Source organism: Triturus cristatus, chromosome 4_1 (genome assembly GCF_964204655.1).
Source record: "Triturus cristatus chromosome 4_1, aTriCri1.1, whole genome shotgun sequence".
Taxonomy (NCBI): domain Eukaryota; kingdom Metazoa; phylum Chordata; class Amphibia; order Caudata; family Salamandridae; genus Triturus; species Triturus cristatus.
Genome location: NC_140585.1, coordinates 1,266,243,921 through 1,266,264,077, shown reverse-complemented (window position 1 = coordinate 1,266,264,077; position 20,157 = coordinate 1,266,243,921).

The window sequence follows — 20,157 nt, the reverse complement described above, 5'->3', positions numbered from 1 at the left end:
TAGCTCCAACAACCCAGAATCTGGTTAGAGCATTCTTTGGCTTGACTGGGTACTACAGGAAGTTTGTAAAGGGGTATGGTACCATTGTGGCACCCCTCAAAGAGTTGACCTCCATGAAGCAACCAAAGAAGGTAAACTGGACAGTAAGCTGTCAAAAGGCTTTTGACACTGAAAGAAGCAATGTGCTCAGCTCCCGTACTGAAAGCTCCAGATTATTCTAGGCAGTTCATAGTGCAGACTGATGCATCTGAACATGGGACAAGAGTGATCTTATACCGGACCAACAATGATGGCCATGACCAACCTGATGCTTTCAGCAGCAGGAAGTTGATCCCCCACAGAAAAACGTTGGAGTGCCATTAAGAGGGTTGCCTTTGCTGTGGTTTGGTCCCTGAAGAAGCTGAGACCATACCTGTGTGGTAATCATTTCCTTGTGCAAACTGACCACAGGCATCTCAGATGACTGATGCAAATGAAAGGTGGTGTTCAGGTGGTCCATCTCCCTACAGAGAATGGACCTTACAGTGGAGCACAAACTTGGGACTGCCCATGCCAATGCAGATGAGGTTTAAAGGTTATTACACTAAGAAGATAACAACTCTCTTGGGAAAGGTTAGTCTCATTCTCTTTCATTTGGGGGAGAGGAGGTTGAGTAGGAAAGTGCCCCTTTTTGACATGGTCACACCCACTTTTTTCCTGGTATTTGATGCAACTTTGAATGAAGTGCACTGGGTTTCTGTTAACCAGGTCCCCAGTGCCAGTGCTCTTTATCTAACACAAGGTAACTGCAATTGCTAGAGAGTACAAGTGAACATGTTTCTGACCCTCTACAAGTGAGAGATCACCCTCTCTAAGGCCAGAAACAATGCCTGCTCCTGAGTAAGGTGTTCACACCTACTCCAGCAGGATAGCTATTGAATCTGCACATTAAGGCCAGAGGCTTCAAAGCCTCTGTCGATAGGTGACCACCGACTTCCCACAGACCTGGGAGATGCCATCCCCTGCCCTGAGGCCCATTTGGCACCAAGGCAGGCAGGAAATTAGCTGTGCAAGGAGGTGTGGTGCATTACCAGGCCAGTCACACCCCTAAGGTGGGCTGCCTGATGTGCTCCACGAAAGAAGGGTTCCACCATTTTGATGGAATTAGGAATTCTCTGACACGGTTATGCCCTCTCCCCACAGGAAGTGGTCATATAGGGGGCGTGTGTGACCCCATGGGTAGGTAGCCCATTGGCTGCTACCCTTCACTCCCCTTAATGCCCCATAATTCAGTATTTAGGTGGCTCCCTGATACCAGGAATGCAGATTCCCCTGACACAAGGGCCGAAGAAGTGAGAACTGCAGACTACTGGTAGTCTTTGTTATCGCCAAACTCTGCCTGCTCCAATTGAGACAACCAGACTTGTCCTGCAGCTCTGCATTCTTCAAACGCCTTGGAGGGCCTCCAGCACTTCGGCAAGCCATCAGCATCTCCCTTGAAGTGGATGAGCCACTTCCCTGCAACCTGCAGGCACTGACCGCAATGTCCGGTTCAAGGTTTTGCTGTCCACCCGTTCCACCAATGCAGCAGCCACCGAGGATAAAGTCACTGTACTTGAGGAGGGCATATCTGTAACCCCACCAAGTGAAAAGACTCAAGGACCAACTGGGGCCGCACTTCACCAATGCCCGGGGTCCTGTGCCCCTTGCAGCAACCAAAGCTTGTTTGAGTTCAATCCATACTCCACGCCGCAAAGACCGATCAGTCAATGAGGGATGTCAGCATAGCAGAGGCATGCACTGAGAGTGGAACAGCTGTCCTGTTTTGTGCCCCTATGCAGGTCCAACCGAGTACCAGTCCGGTTCCAAAACAAACAACTGTGCCCCGCTGCACCTAGGACCCTCATGAATCGAGCCCCCCGTTAGGAGCTCTGGACTTGACCCAAAGTCCTCTTCTGCAACCTGTTTCTAGGTGGCCCCTCTATTTGTCTACGGTGTAGCATGCAAGGCTACTAACCCGTCCACCACCTCTGTAGCCAGACACTGCAGGGCAGGTAAACCCCTTAGCACCATACGTCATGCAAAATATGCTTGCAAGTACCTGTATGCAGTATATGTTTCTTTCTCCATAGGAAAGCATTACCAAGTAAAAATGCAATACTTATCTGTAAAAATTGATACCTCAAAGAGTACTTACCCAATTGCAAAGTTCTTGGTGTTATAATATATATAAAAATGCCTATTATTTTTCTAAATTTGGTCTCTAGTTTCTTGTTGAGTGTGTGTCTCATTTATTCACACTGTGGGGCATATGTACAAGGAAACTGTTGGAGCGTGGTGTAAAACCAAAATTGCTAACACCGCACTCCCAACAGTTTCAAAACGCAGGCATGTGCCGCATTTACAAGAATGCTGTGCACCCCCTGCGTTTCCTCTAGCGCTGGCACAAAATGAAGTTGCCTAGCACTAACGCAGGCACCCTTGCACCATAGTGCAAGGGTGCATATGCTGCGGGGAATGATTGTTCATATGCAGGAAGGTGTCCTTTCCTCCACATAAACAATCAGTAATGGCGATTTGTAACTTCCATGTGTGTTGCAGAATGCAGCACATATATAAGTGCCAAAACATCAGTTTTTAATGATTGTTTAGGTGGAGGAAGGGACACCTTCTGCACATAAACAATAACTAATTGCGCTTTGCTGTTTCTATGTGTGCTGCAAAATGCAGCACACATAGAAACAGCAAAAACGAGGAGAGATTAATTTCTTCTTGTTGTGCCTGTTTAAGACCAGGTTTTCCCTGGTCTTATTTGTGGGGCTGCCTCATATTTACACCACCCTTGTAAATAGAGGGCAGCGTAAAAAAGCAATGCTGCGGTGGAATGCCCACAGCAACACCCATTGCCCGCCCCTTTGCAGCATCGGATTGCTGTGTCAAGAGGCGTATTTACAAGGTGGCGTTAAGCCACGTAAGTGGCTTAACGCCACCGTATAATAATGGAGCAGGGCATTGCGCCACAGGAACGTCATTAAAAGTGACGTTCCTGTGGTGCAATGCCCTTGGAAATATGCCCCTGTGTGTTTACCAAACGCTTAACACTACCATCTGATAAGCCTAAACTGCTTACCCACACTACCACAAAAGAGAGAATTCCTACACATGGAATATGTTTTCAATTATTCATATTCTATTATCATTTTGTAACCTTTGTTTTTCTAAACCCATTTGTACGTAGATGTGATGGAGCCCTGTGTGTGTGTATGTACTGTTGCATCACCAGTTTTTCATTTAACAGTTTTCCCAATGTCCTAGTAGTGCTATTCCTTGTCTACATTGTTTCCTATGTGATTTATAGGAGACGCTTCTGTGTGATGTGTAACTTCCTTCAAATAGGTGTCACTTTCAGCCTGGTTGGCCTATGAGACAACTAGAATAGTTTGAGGCTTTTCTTTTGTCAATATAGCCTGATTTACACATTTGTAGGTGTGCTATTGTAGTGGATTTTATTGTGCGACCTGTACCCATTTTTTAATTGACTCTTTCTACATCCACTTTAAAGGGGATATTCCCCATTTCTAGGCACCCATCCTGTCACCTCACACATTTACATTTTCCTAAGCATAATAATCTGCACATGTGGAAGACTGTTATGGCAGTGTGTGTCAGGCAACTACTGCATGCATGTTTCCAAATTGGTTTCTGTGAACTTACATTTGTCGTTTGATGCATCCCTGCTGTAGGTATATGCGTGATCACACGTTGCTTTGGGAATTGGGCCCTGGACCACAATACTCATGAATTCCTGTTTGGCTATCTCTTGTAAGCACCACCTAGGGCATTGTTTGTTGATTTCCTGCTTTATGCCTGTTTATTGCTCGGGGTATGTGTGGTGTGCCACCTCAAAAGAATTGATGATTTTAGGCCCCACTTTCTGAACCCCAACCTTCCTTTAAAAAGGTGTCCGGTCGTCAGAGTTGGTGGATCGCAGTCAAAGATCACCCTCCCAGAAGTACCAGTAGGATGGAAGTGCGACAAACTGAGGGACAAGACTGGGGGTGAATGTTTTGATTTGTTCTGCATTCCGTCCATCAATTGTGTGTCTTTTGCTTTCTCGCCCTAAGTGCGCCAGGTATACCCAGACGTGGGTCCTGGGCTCACTGTGCCACTGGAATCAAGCTATCCTGGCTGAAGAGGGGTGAAACCCTGAAACCGGTCCTAGGATGCTTGTTTTCGGTCCAGGGAGGACCTGGCTTGGCAGTATGGGCTGGATTGTTCCCATGAGGCACAGGGTCAAGACTGATCTGCATATGGCCAGGTCTAAACTGGGGTGGCATGGTGAGCAAAAGAATGATGGATTTAACCCAGATCTCTTGACATGGGGTGAATGTTTTGATTTGTTCTGCATTCCGTCCATCAATTGTGTGTCTTTTCCCATCTAAATTAAAAGGCAACTGCTAATGAGGGCTCAGTGATAATAAACTATGCTGCGATATTGGCCCCTCCATTCCTTTACCGTTTTGCTTTATTTGCAATGTTACTCACACTGATTTGCAAAGCTTCTAAATTTCTCACTTTCCTCCAGAGATCTGGGTTAAATCCATCATTCTTTTGCTCACCATGCCACCCCAGTTTAGACCTGGCCATATGCAAATCAGTCTTGACCCTGTGCATCATGGGAACAGTCCAGCCCAAACTGCCAAGCCAGGTCCTCCCTGGATCGGAAACAAGCATCCTAGGACCGGTTTCAGGGTTTCACCTCTCTTCAGCCAGCATAGCTTTATTCCATTGGCACAGTGAACCCAGGACCCACGTCTGGGCATACCTGGCACACTTAGGGCGAGAAAGCAAAAGACACACAATTGATGGACGGAATGCAGAACAAATCAAAACATTCACCCCCAGTCAAGAGATCTGGGTTAAATCCATCATTCTTTTGCTCACCATGCCACCCCAGTTTAGACCTGGCCCTATGCAAATCAGTCTTGACCCTGTGCCTCATGGGAACAGTCCAGCCCAAACTGCCAAGCCAGGTCCTCCCTGGACCGGAAACAAGCATCCTAGGACCGGTTCCGGGCTTTCACCCCTCTTCAGCCAGGATAGCTGGATACCTCTGCTTACAAGTGAAAAGTTACTATCAGTAAGTTTACATTCATAAGTTAGGCTCCACCCATGAACTCGAGGGCAGGAGAAATGTAGCTCTACCTATTTTTGTATTAAATTTACTTGTGTAGATTTACTCATGTGCAAATTTACCTTGGCAAATAGGCCCCATGATGTGTTTTGTGCCACTCAGGCAACTTTAAAGCTGTGGAATTTGAAAAATTACGCTTTATACTTTTGCACTTTAATCATTGTGTAGTGCAACTACCCAACAAGCAACAAGAAGAACCGGGTTAGAATAGTAAGTCTTTGCTTTTGAGAACTATGTTGTTGGGAAGGAAGCAATCCTTGTTTCAGAGCTCTGTATAAGTTGATGAGTAAGAGCTTTTGAAATGTGCCATGCAGTTTTTTCCTGACACTTAAAGTTATTCTGTGCCATCATTAATTACTCTATTGTAGCAATTCGTGCAATTATGTTTTCCCTCACTTTTAGTATCCCCTCTTACATTTTTGCAGCCACTCCCTTTCTGATTTGAAAGGCCTTTCCTCTCCTCATCACAGAAAATGACCCAAAACTTGAAGTGCATTGCCCCGTTGCAGTGAAAGGGACTGAACAGCACAACGGTTATGACCAAACTTCAGGGTCAAGGAAAAACTGCTGTAACTCTTGGATAATAGACGAGCTACAGCTCTAACATCTAAACTCCTGAGGTAATGGAAGAGCTATCCTCTAGCCTGTGAATAGCAATGAGACCGGAAGAGCTATTCAGTCTGTAGCTGCAATGCTGCTATGGAACTGGAAGAGTTACACTCCAGACTCCGCCCAGCTATGGAACTGGAAGAGGTACTCTTCTAGCCTCCACATTGCTACGGCATGGAAAAAGGTGTAGCTCAATCATCTCGTCACCTAAACCAGGATTTTGATATGTTAGTAATTGCCATAGCACCTGATTTATATTTTAGCGGTAAGCATCTTCCATCGCGACGGTGACAGAATATGCTTACTGCCAAGATAATAATCTGGCGCCTAAATTAGATGCGGGCGGACCATAGGTTTGGCTATGGCAATGGCTATACCATAACCATACCTCTCCGACCGCCCGATGGAGTAAGGCAGTCAGAACAATGACTATATGTCTGCCCATCCAATTAAGATGGTTGGACATATATCCGTTTATTTAATGTCTTTCACTGCCAGGCAAACTCTGGCGATGAGGAACATTAAAAAAGAATAATGCTCCCCTCGTGATCGGAGACACCCATGTCAATGGAAGTATTTTCTCTTTTATTTTCAAAAAGAAAATCCTGTTTTGGGATTTTTTTCTAAAAACCAAAAAGTGAACTTCGAATTTGCAAACAGCAAAAACCACTGACAAGAACTGCTGTCACAGCAATGCTTTATAAATGGCCGCCAGCTTGGTGGTCATTTATAAATTTGACGGCTGGTTCCTCCATCAGGGCGCTGGAGTAATCTACTTCGTCTCACTGGCGGTACAACAGGCTATCTGCCAACTTATAAATCGGGTCCGTAGTCATGGTATCAGTGGTGTTTAATTGAAGGAAGCATGCTCAAATGCTGGACTTGCTGTTTTATAATTCCTCGCAAGGAAGGGCAAACATCTACGTGAGGTGCTAGATTTTGACAGTGTTTAGCTGTAGCTGCAGTAGGCTTGGTTTGGCTGTCTTTCTTTGCTTCAAAATTTGAAAGCCGAATTTCTTTAATCTGACGCATATCGATAGAGATTGTTCACATTTATCTGAACAAGTGTCCTTCCTGCAAATCTGCAAGTAGAAGTAACATTTCTGTCATTAGAACTGTTGAGTTAATTTCCAGACTTCTGTGTATGAACGTAGGTCCTTGTGACCTAGTAAAGTGCTAAAGAAGGCAGCAGGCACTTGCCTCAGTGATCTTAAAATGCTTCTACATATGGTAAAACAATGGCGTGCTAATTTAAACAAGAATTGGAAATGCAATAGGTCTCGCCTTTGTTTAAGTTAAAGCCATTGTATTGCTAATGGTATTGTGTTATAGCTATGTATTATTTAGTGATATGTTGTGGTTGTATGTTGTTAGAATTATATTTGTTAGCTGTGTAGTAATTTAAAGCATAGCGTTAGGAGTACAGGAACGAGAAAGCAGCGTGGATTGGGGGAGGGCAAGGGCATCATGGAGGGGGCAGGGGAGAAGCGCACAGGCGACAGAACGGGAGGGGGAGGATGGAAAACACGGAGAACGGGAGGGGGCGTGAACAAAGGGATGGGGAAAACAAAACAGGAGCGAGGGGGAGCGGATGAAAAGCAGACACCACTTTTAACAAATATAGCTTTCACAGATGCAAATAATGACAAGGACAATTTTTACATAATAAAAATGAAGAAAACCTAATAGGTTTGTGAGGTATTGAGGATCAGAAATAAAGTAGAAATAAAGGTGATCTGTTTGCAGGTTCTTTAATGTAGAAAGAATCCAAGAGACCCCATCCTTCAACATCCAAGAATAACTGACACAGCGTTCAAGGAGTAACATTCTCCCTCAAGTACATTCTACCTTAGAATATGCCAACACAGTATGACATAGACAAGTGACCTAAGCCCACTCTAGAACATTACATCATCTCCCTCTTACAACCTAGAACACTACATCACCTCCCTCTTTTCCAAAACATCAAACCCAAAGCAAAAATAAAAATAAAAAAAACAAAAGAATAAAAACAACACTGTGACAAACAATAAGCCTCAATCTTGAAATCTTTGAGGAATTCTCCTCAACCTGATAGGTCTCGACGATTCAGGTTGAGAAGAAATGGAGGTAACAGGTACAGCTTGAGACCCATCTCCCTCTACACATTTGGAAGGACATTTTGCAACCCTGTTAAGATTCCACACTCTATGATCTTGAGTTCTGACAGCATTACCTAGAAGTTTTATTACTTTAATTGGTTGACCAAATTTTGACTTCCCGAACCTCCTTTCAGGTAGCTTTACCCTGACCCAATCACCCACCTGAATAACCGTTTTCTTAACACTCTTCCTGTTGTCATACAACTCCTTTCTCTTAACCATTTTATCCATTTCACGATCCCTCCAACCTTCAGTTTTGTCAATAGGACAACCCAGTTCCAACCTTCTTGACGTAACCCAAAGAGGGTTCACCTGCGTGCTGGGGACCCTTCCTCTAAACAGAGTAAAAGGGGAAACACCAGTAGAGGAATGGGGTGTGACTCTATACTCGTAAACCTTTTTAACAACAGCTTCCTCCCAGTCATACTCAGACACTAATGCCAGCTGCATAGCTTCCTTGAGCACCCTCACAAACCTCTCAACCACACCGTTGCATTCAGGGTGATACAATGCAGCCCTTTTATGCAAAATCCCTCTTTCACGGAAAAATTCCTCCACCATGCTAGACACAAACTGCACTCCATTGTCTGTTAGCACAGATGCTGGCAACCCTTCACCAGCAAAAAGACCATCAAGAAAGTTGATGACTGCAGCAGAATCAACACTGTTTACAATTTTGATGACTGGCCACCTGGAAAACATGTCCACGCAGACCAAAACATACTGATCTCGAGACTTCACCTTAACCGGTCCGAGAATGTCTACAGCTATATCAGTCCAGGGACCATTTGCTTGCTTTCTGATAACCATGGGTTGAGTCCTACATTTGAGAACCTTGTCACTACCCGCACACTGAGGACACAAGCGCACCAATCTTTCAATCATAGTGTCCATTGCAGGCCACCAATAAGCTTCCCTCAGTCTTTCTTTCGTCTTTGCAATGCCCATGTGACTGGAATGAGCATTCTCAACCAACTTTTGGCGTACAGCACTAGGAACAACCAGTCTACTTCCTCTAAAGAGGAGCCCATTAGAAAACGACAACTCGTCTCTGACATTCCAAAAACCCTTAATCTCCTCATCACACACATGCTTCTCACACCACCCATCACGAACAAAACAAACAACACGCTGAAGAACAGCATCATCTCTCAACACAGCATTCCATTCATCCTCAGTGACCACCCCCTGGGTGACCAGACACACACTCCATTCTCCACCAGAAGCTTCACCCAGAAAATAATCTTCCTCATCATCACCTTCATCCGAAATAGTGGTCCCACCAAGTCTTGACAAACAGTCAGCAAGAATATTGTTAGCACCAGGCAAGTACTGGACAACAAATTCAAATTCTTGCAATGCAACTACCCATCTCCTTATCCTATGTGACACACGGTCAATCCCTTTTTTCCCGAAAACTTCCTTCAACGGTTTGTGGTCTGAGACTACAACAAACCCTTTACCCCACAAAAATTTTCGCAGTTTACGAATCGCCCAGTACACGGCTAGAGCCTCTTTCTCAACCACCGAGTAATTGCACTCAGCCCCTCTGAGAGGCCTTGATATAAACAGAATGGTATTGTCCCCTCCATCACCGGACTGTAGTAACACAGCACCCAGTCCTTTGGAGCTGGCATCAGTCATAACATATGAATCCTTAGTTGGATCAAAACTGGAAAGATTAGGAGCTTTTTTCAGATGATGCTTAATCAAGTCAAACTCAGAACTACAAGATTCATCCCACTTGAATTCACAACCTTTCTTTAATAAGGCCCTGATCTTTTCTGTATTTTGAGCAAACCCAGGAACAAACTTATTATAGAACTCTGCCATCCCTAAAAACTTTGTGAGTTCATCTCTACTAGCAGGATAATTCAACTTACAAATGGCCTCTACCAAAGACGGTTTTGGCTTAATTCCTGAGCCAGAAATCATATGACCCAGGTACTCAATCTGCTTCACATCAAATTTGCACTTATCCAACCTGAGAGTGAGACCAGAATCTTCCAACCTAGAGAGAACTTGATTTACCCTTTCATTGTGTTCACCCAAACCGGACCCGTACACAAGGATGTCATCCTGATAGATTTTGACCCCACTAACACCCCGTAAAGCATTTTCCATCACCCTTTGAAATACCGATGCAGCCGATATTAAGCCAAAGGGCATTCTAAGAAATTTGAAAGTGCCAAATGGCGTGATGAAAGCAGTCAAATCTTGGCACGAGGGATGGAGTCTGACCTGATGGTAGGCCGAAGATAAATCTAGTGTAGAAAAGTGTGTGGCTTCACCTAACGATGACAACATTTCGGTGATGTTCGGAAGAGGGTAATGATCTACAACTACCGCTTTATTCAGTTCTCTCAAATCAATACATAACCTGGCCTCTCCGTTGGCCTTTTGGGCCATAACAACCGGAGAAACCCACTCTGTGGCTTCAATTTCTTGAATGACCTCACTATCCAGCAACTTTTTCAATTCCTCTTTCATTTTGTCTCTTACCAATAAAGGAACATTCCTGACCTTAGCCACCACGGGAATAGAATCTTTTTTTAGTTTAATCAGGTGCACGTACTTTTTAAGACACCCTAGTTTCTTTTCGAACACTTTAGGGAACTTACTTATCCATACACTGTTATCAGAGATGGAAGCAACAGTGGATAGATCCCTCAAACACACCGAAGGAGATTCGTTGGGATCTAAATAAACCCCAAGATCACGTTGGTGTGACCAACTGATTAACGAGTCCCCTTTCATTGAGACATAAATCTTCCCAGCCGTGATCCTCCCTTTGTAATCTATTGTTCCCATAAAATATCCCAACAGGCTTATGACCTGACCACCATAACCTCTAGGAATAATATCAGGCTTAAAAAGCCTCACTTTGTTGATTAGGTATTTTTCATAGAAAATTTTTGGTACTAAAGTGATCTTGGCCCCGGAATCAAACAACATATCCACCTGATTGTCATTAACCAAAACCTTCTCTATAGGACCATCTGCTGACTGACTGTAAATTTGTGATACAATCAGATCGCCCTCATCTTGCTCATAGATGTCTACCTCATTCACCTTTTTTGTATTCTTGCTAGACCTACAACACTTAGAAAAATGTCCTTTTCTTTTACAAATAGAACATGTAGTTTTCCACCCAGGACAGTCTTTAAAGTTAGCCACATGTCCTGTATTTCCACACCTAAAGCACTTTACTGAGAATTTTGGATTCCAGTTCTGACGTAAGATCTTAGAGGAACTTTGTCCAGATTGTACCGAAGACTTAACCAAACTATCAGAATTCACATTAGGTTTTATATTGATCTCTTTGACATCCGTGTCAGCACTTTTTTCAGAGACCGACCCCTTTTTTATGGCTTCAGAACAAGCTTTAGAGTGTTCGTGCATTTTCAAAGTAGTGATAACATCTTCCAGCGGTGGATTATCTTTCTGCCAAAGTGCATCTTTCGCCTTCTCAATCGAGGAACCCAACATGAGTTGGTCTCTAAGTCTTTCCTCCAAGCTACCAGCAAACGAGCAAGTGGAAGCTAGTTTGCGCAACGATGTAACATATTGTTCCACAGTTTCATCATGCCTTTGAACCCTCTTACCAAAATGATATCTTTCTAAAACCATGCTCATTTTTGGTAGATAATGTAAATCCATTTTCTTAATGCAGATTTCATACTCATTGAGGGAGTCTGCATCAGGTAGATCTGGAAGGTGTTCAAAAACTTCCTGGCCCTCAGAGCCCAGGCAATGTAGAAAGAGAGCTGACTTCCTCTCAGCACTCAGAGAAGTGCCACAAACCCTGGCGTAATTTGCAAAAACTTTTTTCCATTTAATCCAAGGAATGGTTGGATCCCCAGGAGAAGATAGAAAGAAAGGAGGAGCAGTAACATTTTGCATGGCTGCAAGCAGAAATAACAAGGAGCAAATAACCCAAGAAAAGATAAAATAAAATATTAGGGCAACCCAACCTCTCTTTCATACACAACTAAAAAGGTCGTGTTTGTAAGCCTAAGAAAACATGTACCTATACTGCAGTAAAAACAATAAAGCTGTGCAGATCAGCGTTGATAAAGCAATTGAAAAAAAATGCAGTGCAGATTAGCGTAGGCCGAAAACGTCAGTAAACAGTATTAAAACACAAGAAATGATCTGCTGAGAAAACAGTAAAGCTGTGCAGATCAGCGTTGACAAAGTAACTGAATCACTTGATTAGCGTAGGCCAAAAAAAAAAAAAACGTCACGAAACAGTTTAAAACAGAAGAAATGATCTGCTGAGAAAACAGTAAAGCTGTGCAGATCAGCGTTGTCAACGTAACTGAATCGCTCCACAATACCTTAGGAGTTCTTGGATAATCCACAAGTCACCTCGCACTCAGGACGCAGTAAAACAAACCTTGTGCCTAACGCTGAGGAGTTGCCAGGCAACGCAGCGGAGACTGCGCAGTAGATGTCTTTTCACAGAGAGAGTTTCCGCTCGTTGACGTAGAGCGTACGGAAACGTGAGAAACTCAATGCGAGGCAACAGACTGGGCCCAACACACGGTAGGTTGCTAGGCAACCCCTCGAAGACGGCAAATGCCCAGCGCTTATTCCTGAAAACTTGCAAAATTGGAAATGAGGCGTCGGGACAGCGAGGCCTTCACCAGCCAGCGGGCCAGATCTGCGAGGAGACACAGTGAAGCGGTGAAGAGCCACAGTTTCCAACGGAGATCAGGTAACAGACAGACGCTTTCCAACAGGGATCAGGAACATGCCAGACGCCTTCAAAAGATCGTGGAAAAGCAGCGGCAATGTGATGAAAAGCGGCGGAGCAAGCTCGGTGAAAACTGAGCCTGAACTTGAACTGGAACAAAAGAAAAGCCTGAGATCCGAAGAGATGACGATTATGGGTGAGTTGGGGTCTCTTGTCGATTTCCACTCGTCGCCAAAATGAGGTATTGAGGATCAGAAATAAAGTAGAAATAAAGGTGATCTGTTTGCAGGTTCTTTAATGTAGAAAGAATCCAAGAGACCCCATCCTTCAACATCCAAGAATAACTGACACAGCGTTCAAGGAGTAACATTCTCCCTCAAGTACATTCTACCTTAGAATATGCCAACACAGTATGACATAGACAAGTGACCTAAGCCCACTCTAGAACATTACATCATCTCCCTCTTACAACCTAGAACACTACAGTTTGGCATTGGCTACTAACCTTTTGGCTTTGTCATTGCTTGTTTTTGTTATGGTTTTTGGAAAGTGGTACTGCTGGGGAGCTGCTGGGCCCTCGGCAATATAAAATAAAAAAACACTGGCTAGATATAAAAATATTTTGGTCTCAAAAGCACAACATCTAGGGAGTCCCTGACAGTAAATGGACTACTTTGTGAGTAGCTGTGCGCCTTGCCCAAGGACAGATATGCTCCTTGCCCAAGGACAGATGTGCTCCTCGCCAAAGGACAGATGTGCTCCTTGTCAAAGGACTGAATGCTGTCACTCGCAGTGGATTTCGCCAGTGGCTCTTCCATTGCACTATGATGTAAACTGACTATTAGCTGAGTATCCTCGGCATAGTAAGAGGCTGTCTAACCAAAATGTTGTATTAATGGGAACAGAAATATTAAATAGTATAGCAGCCCCTGAAACTCCATAAAGGTGCTATTGGCACTGATAACTTACATTTCATAACTATCAAACAACTCCAATTAAGGAATGAATAGCTCTGATGCCCAGGCTGGCAAGATATTTAAGAAGGGTAAAATGGTAAACTATTGAAGGTGGCGAGCAGGTCCAGTGGGATCAGAGAAGTGATATTTCCCTGGCCCGCTTTTTGCCACTGCTCTTTTAAATTGAAACACTGATCAACATATTTCTTCTCTCTAGCCTAAAGCCGAACAGCAAGTCATCAAGTGACTGCTGAATACAAATAAGGCTAATTTTGATTTACTACCACCCTCTGCAATGTTTTGGCCAAATGGCTTAGCCAAATGAAGGATATTTGCTGTGGGCCTGCCTACAATGTAGACCAGATAAAACCTTTTAGAGTTGGTGAAATCAATGTAATTTCCAGTTTACTTAGCCCCTTTTCCAGTTGTCAGTGTAGGCAGGGGAATTTATTGACGTTCAATAACAAAAAGGATGGGCAGGTTCTCCAGTTGAAAACCAGTTCAGGGAGCCGTTGGCTACTGCTCTGGCGCAAAACTGGACAAAGAACATGAGAGTATCCTCTCTTGTGTCCAACCCCTGAATCGTCCCAACCCTTTCCTTAGGGTACTTAAGGGCTTACCTGTGGGTGGGTCCCTAGATTCGTCGTGGGACCACATTCAGATCCAAAACCACTTCAACATCAACCGTCTGGGCACTTTGGACTTTGCTGGACTTCACTTTGGGACCAAGACTGCAGCTGGGTAGAATCCTGCTGCTCCTGGTCTCATCGTCCTGCAAGTCTGCTGCAGTGTCTGTGCCTGTGCTCCATATAGGTTCTTCGTAGGACCTGTGGACATCCAAGACACCTGAAGGAATCTCCTTTGGAGTGAAGGAGTTACTCCCCTGCATCTGCAGGCACCGCAATGAAGCTGACCGGTCTGCTGTTTCTCAGCTCCTACGGACTCCGAAAGGTTCAGTAACACAGGTGGTGGTTCTGCAACTCCCGCGAGGACTGCACTTTCTTCACAGCAAGTTTGAGGCCAGTATCCCTCGTCAGAACAGCTGGAACAGAACCCATGTGCACCGCGTCGACTTGCCATTGCCAAAACATGTTGACTCTCTCCTCCAGAGGTCTTCAGGCTCCAAGAAGCTCCAGCCTCTAGCACCTCCTACAGCCAAGCTCTTTGTCTGCACCGCATCCTTTGCCCTGTGGGCCTTCATCATTTGGTGAGCTGCTCGAGGCTCTCTTGCGACTCCTGTTCTTACGGCCCGTGGGTCCTCTCGAGGGTCTTCTTTGGCTCCAGTGGACTCCCCTGCTTGCTCGGGGCCTGCTCTGGCTTACCTGCTTGTGGTGAGTCACTTGGACTTTGCTGTTCCTGACACTGCACCTTTTTCTACAATTACGTTGGTTGCCGTTGCCAAGGCTTGGCGGTGTCCCTGCCAGACACTGACCCCTCTGCTCTTGACATCCAATGTTGGACTGCCCATGAACGGCTCCTGGTCTTCCTCAGCGTAGCCTGGTCCGCAGAGCTGCCACTTCAAGGGCACTGTCAACTCTCCTGCATTTCTGACATCGGTGGGCATTCGTCTTCCATATCTCCTGGTCACTCCTGAGTGGCATAGACTCTGTCCCCTCTGCTTGCAGGTACCTTTCATCTTGAATCCACCTTTGGGTTCCACCGGACTCTTTCACCTTCTTGGTCAGGGCATCTTCACTGAAGTCCTCCATTGTGGTCTACAGCGATTTCTGATATCACTTTGCACCTATGCGCCCGGCTTCCTTGGTGTAGGTATCCTAGTTCCTGGGGTATTCACGGGTGGGGTGACTCTCTAACCTTCCTTCTTCCATGGGGTTTTTTCAGGGTCCGCTGGAAAGGGTCCTTTTTCTTTAAAACTGCAACCACGACTTACCTATTGACTTACATTGAACATGCGGTCGTGTTACCACTCTGCACACAACCCCCGTAGGGTTCCTAGATACTCACCTGGGGTGGTTCCTTGGGTCGCCGGCTCTTCTACCTCTTCTGGGTCCATTCTTGACTTAGGTTGTAGTTCGCATTCTACTATTTTAGTATATGGTTTGCTCCCCCCCTGAAGACCACTGTATATTTGTTCTACTTACTTATTCTATTGATAACGTCTTGTGTGTATTTTGTTTATATCTCCGGGTAGGAGATACTGCAATGTGTTAGTGAGTGTTAATAATAAATACCTATTTTTTATAACTACACTGTGTGGTTCTTTTTCACTTAACCTATACCATAAGATTAAGTACTGGTAAAACAAGCTGCTTTACATTCCTTCTGGACTAAGCCTGAAGACTGCTCTGCACAGCTACCACTTAGAGAGATTTCTATGGTTGTCTAAGACCACTAATATCACTATAAGGGTTGTCTGGATTAGTGCAGGATGCTACACTTACATAAGTGAGCACCATATACTAAGTCAGCCTCCTACAATATCTGAATTACAAAAGCCAGCCAGATGGTCTACAGGTATTTCAAATATTATTCCACAATTACTGTCAATACAGATCAATGGGGCCATTTTCACCCAGCCTGGAAATATTCTCATATGGATAGAGTATCAGAAAGATGCACCCTTCAGCCTAAAATAGAATATGCACCTTGATGACGTGCATTCAGTGCTTTAAGGTTCTTAAATACTGAAATATCCCAAACATGAAGTAAAATGTTTGGAACTAAAATATTATCTGTTGTTCTGATATTAATCCAACTAATTTTCTAGAGAGACATGAGCTGATAATATATGACTTTTCAGAAAGCAGGTATATTCATTTTAGAGATTATCCCTGACACAAAATCAAGAGATGACAGCAATTGATTGTAATAAACACACACCATTGGATAAATACTGAAATTAAAAATTCAAGATTTATTTGCATTGTTAAAAAGAAAAGGAAATAACACAGAAGTCACTCAATCATTCTTTGTATTAAATTTAGCTGAATGTACTTATTTTTTATCTACTAAGCAATGTCATATGTATAGAAAATGAGCAGTGCTAGAATAGATTTGGAAACACATATGTAAACTAAAATTAACAACTTGTAATTAGTCTTTTTGGAATGAAGGGATAAATAGATCACAGTTAAAATGTGCCCTTTCTAATTTTGTTCAATATAGCTCTTTATTAACTTTTTAATGAAATAATGTACAGGTGCGCATTTAGAACAAGTAGAGATATTCAGGAGGTCTCCTTTGTGACACATTTCTGCTTGAACGACTGTCTATTGCTTTACTGTTGCCACATAGGTTCCCAAAATATCCATAAATGAGCATTATATCCAGATTATTAGCAAACAAGAACCAGTAAAACAACAAACCCTCCTACTCCCGATAGATCAGCCGAAGGAACATAAACATAAAATGAATAGGTCCTCGACCAGACTATCATCCATCCGTACAACGTCCCATTGAACACCAGCGAACTAAACTAATAACCGCTCTAGACATGTGCAAGCTGCAAGGCAACAGGCAACATTTGCCAATTCTGTTAAAGAAATCTGGAAATGCAAAATAATTATATTTGGACATTTAATTACAGCAATACAAAACAACTGATCATAGGGTCTGAGGGAATTTTAAAGACCTGCGCAGACAAATCCCCAAATCACTTGAATCAACACAACAAAAAAAGTCTGCGGGTCTAAGCCAAACATTCAAAAGGAAAAAAGTGACAGGTCAGCACATTCAAAAATGAAAAGAGTCCTCATGAAGAGGGCCAAGTCCCATCACCCACCGAAGTGGCATGCTTCATCATCTGGGACCTCCCATAGCTACACCTGGTGTAGTTATAGAGCTGCTACTCCTTTGTTTACTGTAATAAGGAGGAGCTCCGGGATGTTTTGATTCCTGTAATTGGGAGGGTAGATAAACTCAGACTGAGAAAGCTGTCATAAGTGTGGTGAATCTAAATGCAGTGTGTAGAAGAAAGTGGTTTAAAATTGATCATCATTGGAAAATAAATTTTATTCTGTATCCAATGACACCAAACTAAAAACAGCAGAAATTGTGAGGGGAGCGTGTCCACAAACGTTATAGGGCCACGCCCTCGTGGGTCAACATGTTTCAGCCAACCTGTGTCTACCCAATGACTATGGCTTTCGTCAGGACCAAAAGGTAACACTACTGCAAGATCGTGAGTGACTAAAGAGTGAAATAAAAGGAACGATACAACCTACAGAAGTACCTACTTATCCGTGGATATGTGGCACCGTAGTGATGTGACTTAATCACCTGAAGGTAAAACAGAAACAATAATACATGAATATGCTGAACAAAACTACTCTTTTTCTTTAAACTAATACAAATGTCTCGTACATAAACATTTGTCAAGCGTGCAGACTGCGTAGTCTCCTTACCCGCAAAAAGTCGGGGATGCACCTACACTCCTGGTTACAACTCAGGTCGTGAGGCAACGCTCTAGAAGACAAAGAGAAAGGGAGAAAAACTAGCTAATGCCAAATACAGCAGAAGACGGTATATTCAACTGTGTGTGCACCAAGCTGTATAACTCTAAAGACTTAAAAACCCATCTACAGACAAAGATGTATCGACTAACTACAGAATGGAATAAGCCATGCTGCTACTGGGATGGAAAGCAGATTAACCAATACCGTTTAGCAGGCATGTTCATGACAAAAATGCTGATAAAGTTACACACATCAATCACGGGTGGCTCTAAGCCCCATCTTTATGGTAGAGTCAAGTGCAATTAAAGCATGTCCATGACAAAAATGCTGATAAAGTTACACACATCCATCACGAGTGGCTCTAAGCCCTATCTTAATGGTAGAGTCAATTTCAAAGACCAAATAAGTGTGTACTAAGGTGTGGGGAGCTGGCTTACCTGTCCGTCGTTACCCCGGACTTTCTTCCTGGTTGTAACGAGCGTGACGGGGGCCTCGTAAGCCTGCCTTTCAACTGTGTGACGCTCCGGACAGCGAGCCAATCATCGCGTAGAGGCGCGATGACGTGGAACGTGCCCTGAGCGTGCGTGTGTATTCCAAAGGTTCATGGGAATCGTAGTTTGGGCAATAATCGAGGGCGCTCGTAACCTGAGCGATGTAATGCCTCGGACAAAAAGTATCGCTAAAAGATACCATCTCTGCCCCACATTTCCCCGTTCTGAACAACAAAACCCTGAACTACACTTATTATGTTGACTGACCATGATTGACCAGGATGACCAGACAAATTAGGTTAGGACAAGGGTGCAGAGCGTGCAAAATGTAGTTTGAGCTATATGCAGCGCGCTCATAGCCTGAATGGCGTAATACCTCGAACAGAGGTATCCCTAGAAGATGCAATCTCGGCCCCATGTTTCTCCGTTTATGGTAGTACGGCCGGGGGAACAGACTAATCAAGTTTAACTACGGGTAGACAAGGTTAGGTTAGGACAAGGGTGCAGAGCGTGCAAGATGTAGTTTGAGCTATATGCAGCGCGCTCATAGCCAGAATGGCGTAATACCTCGAACAGAGGTATCCCTAGAAGATGCAATCTCGGCCCCCTGTTTCTCCGTTTATGGTAGTACGACCAGGAGAACCGACTAATCTGGTTTAACTATGGGTAGACAAGGTGAATGCGTCTTGAGTTTATTGATAATGACCGTCACCAAACTCTAGTCGTCACGCAAGAGAATATCTTTCTCGCTGTGAAAATGTTGTATACTAGGGATAATGTCACAAAGGGTGAGGTAGAGATGGGTTAAAACAATATCCTAGACAACTCTGACTAGAGCGCCACTCGATTAAACTAGAGATGCTTGTCAGACTGGTGTGTTGTATCTAGAGACTCGACACAGAACACGACCCAAAGATAATGGGCCCCAGTACCAACAGAATGGGCTCAGACCCTAGAGTATTATAACGAAGTCCAAGGAATTGACTCGTTTAGCCCTGTCGTGTCACTTCTGAGTGTAAAAACCCTATGATCAGTTGTTTTGTATTGTTATTGTGTGCAGCTACGGCTGCGGGTCTTCCTGTACGTCATACACCCAGCAGTGCTGTTGTGTTTCTCTTTAGTTGTCCATCCTCATAGGTGTGTTACAGCCTTTTTACAGACTAGTTGTGTTTGTTTGACTCCCCTTTAGCAACATGACAGAACTCACAGGCTTGGCTTTTGATGATGAGATGGCCCGCCTCATATTGACTACCACTCCAAGTATCCTAGAAATTACAGACAACCCGTCAGTAGCAACGGGTGACGACTGGGCGAAACTTCTCATTTTGAAGAAATCGCACACTCGCACCAGCATTCATGGTGCCATTATGACAGAGTATTTGCGGGGGAATTGCGCACCTACTGGCCTAATCGTTACCAACACACCCCGCCTCTTCTTGCAGGATAAAGTCTTTCTCAAGGATTGGGCCCTGATAGCGTGGCGTTGCACTCGCGATTGGCTTATTTTGATCATTAGCACTGCCAAACGCATCGCCGACGCTATCATGATTGAGATCCAAATACTAGAAGGACAGATTAAGACAACTTTGTCCCATTCCATCTACAAAAAGAATCTCGATGATAACAACAAGTCTAATAAAGACTTTCGAGATGGCATACTGTCATCCAAGATA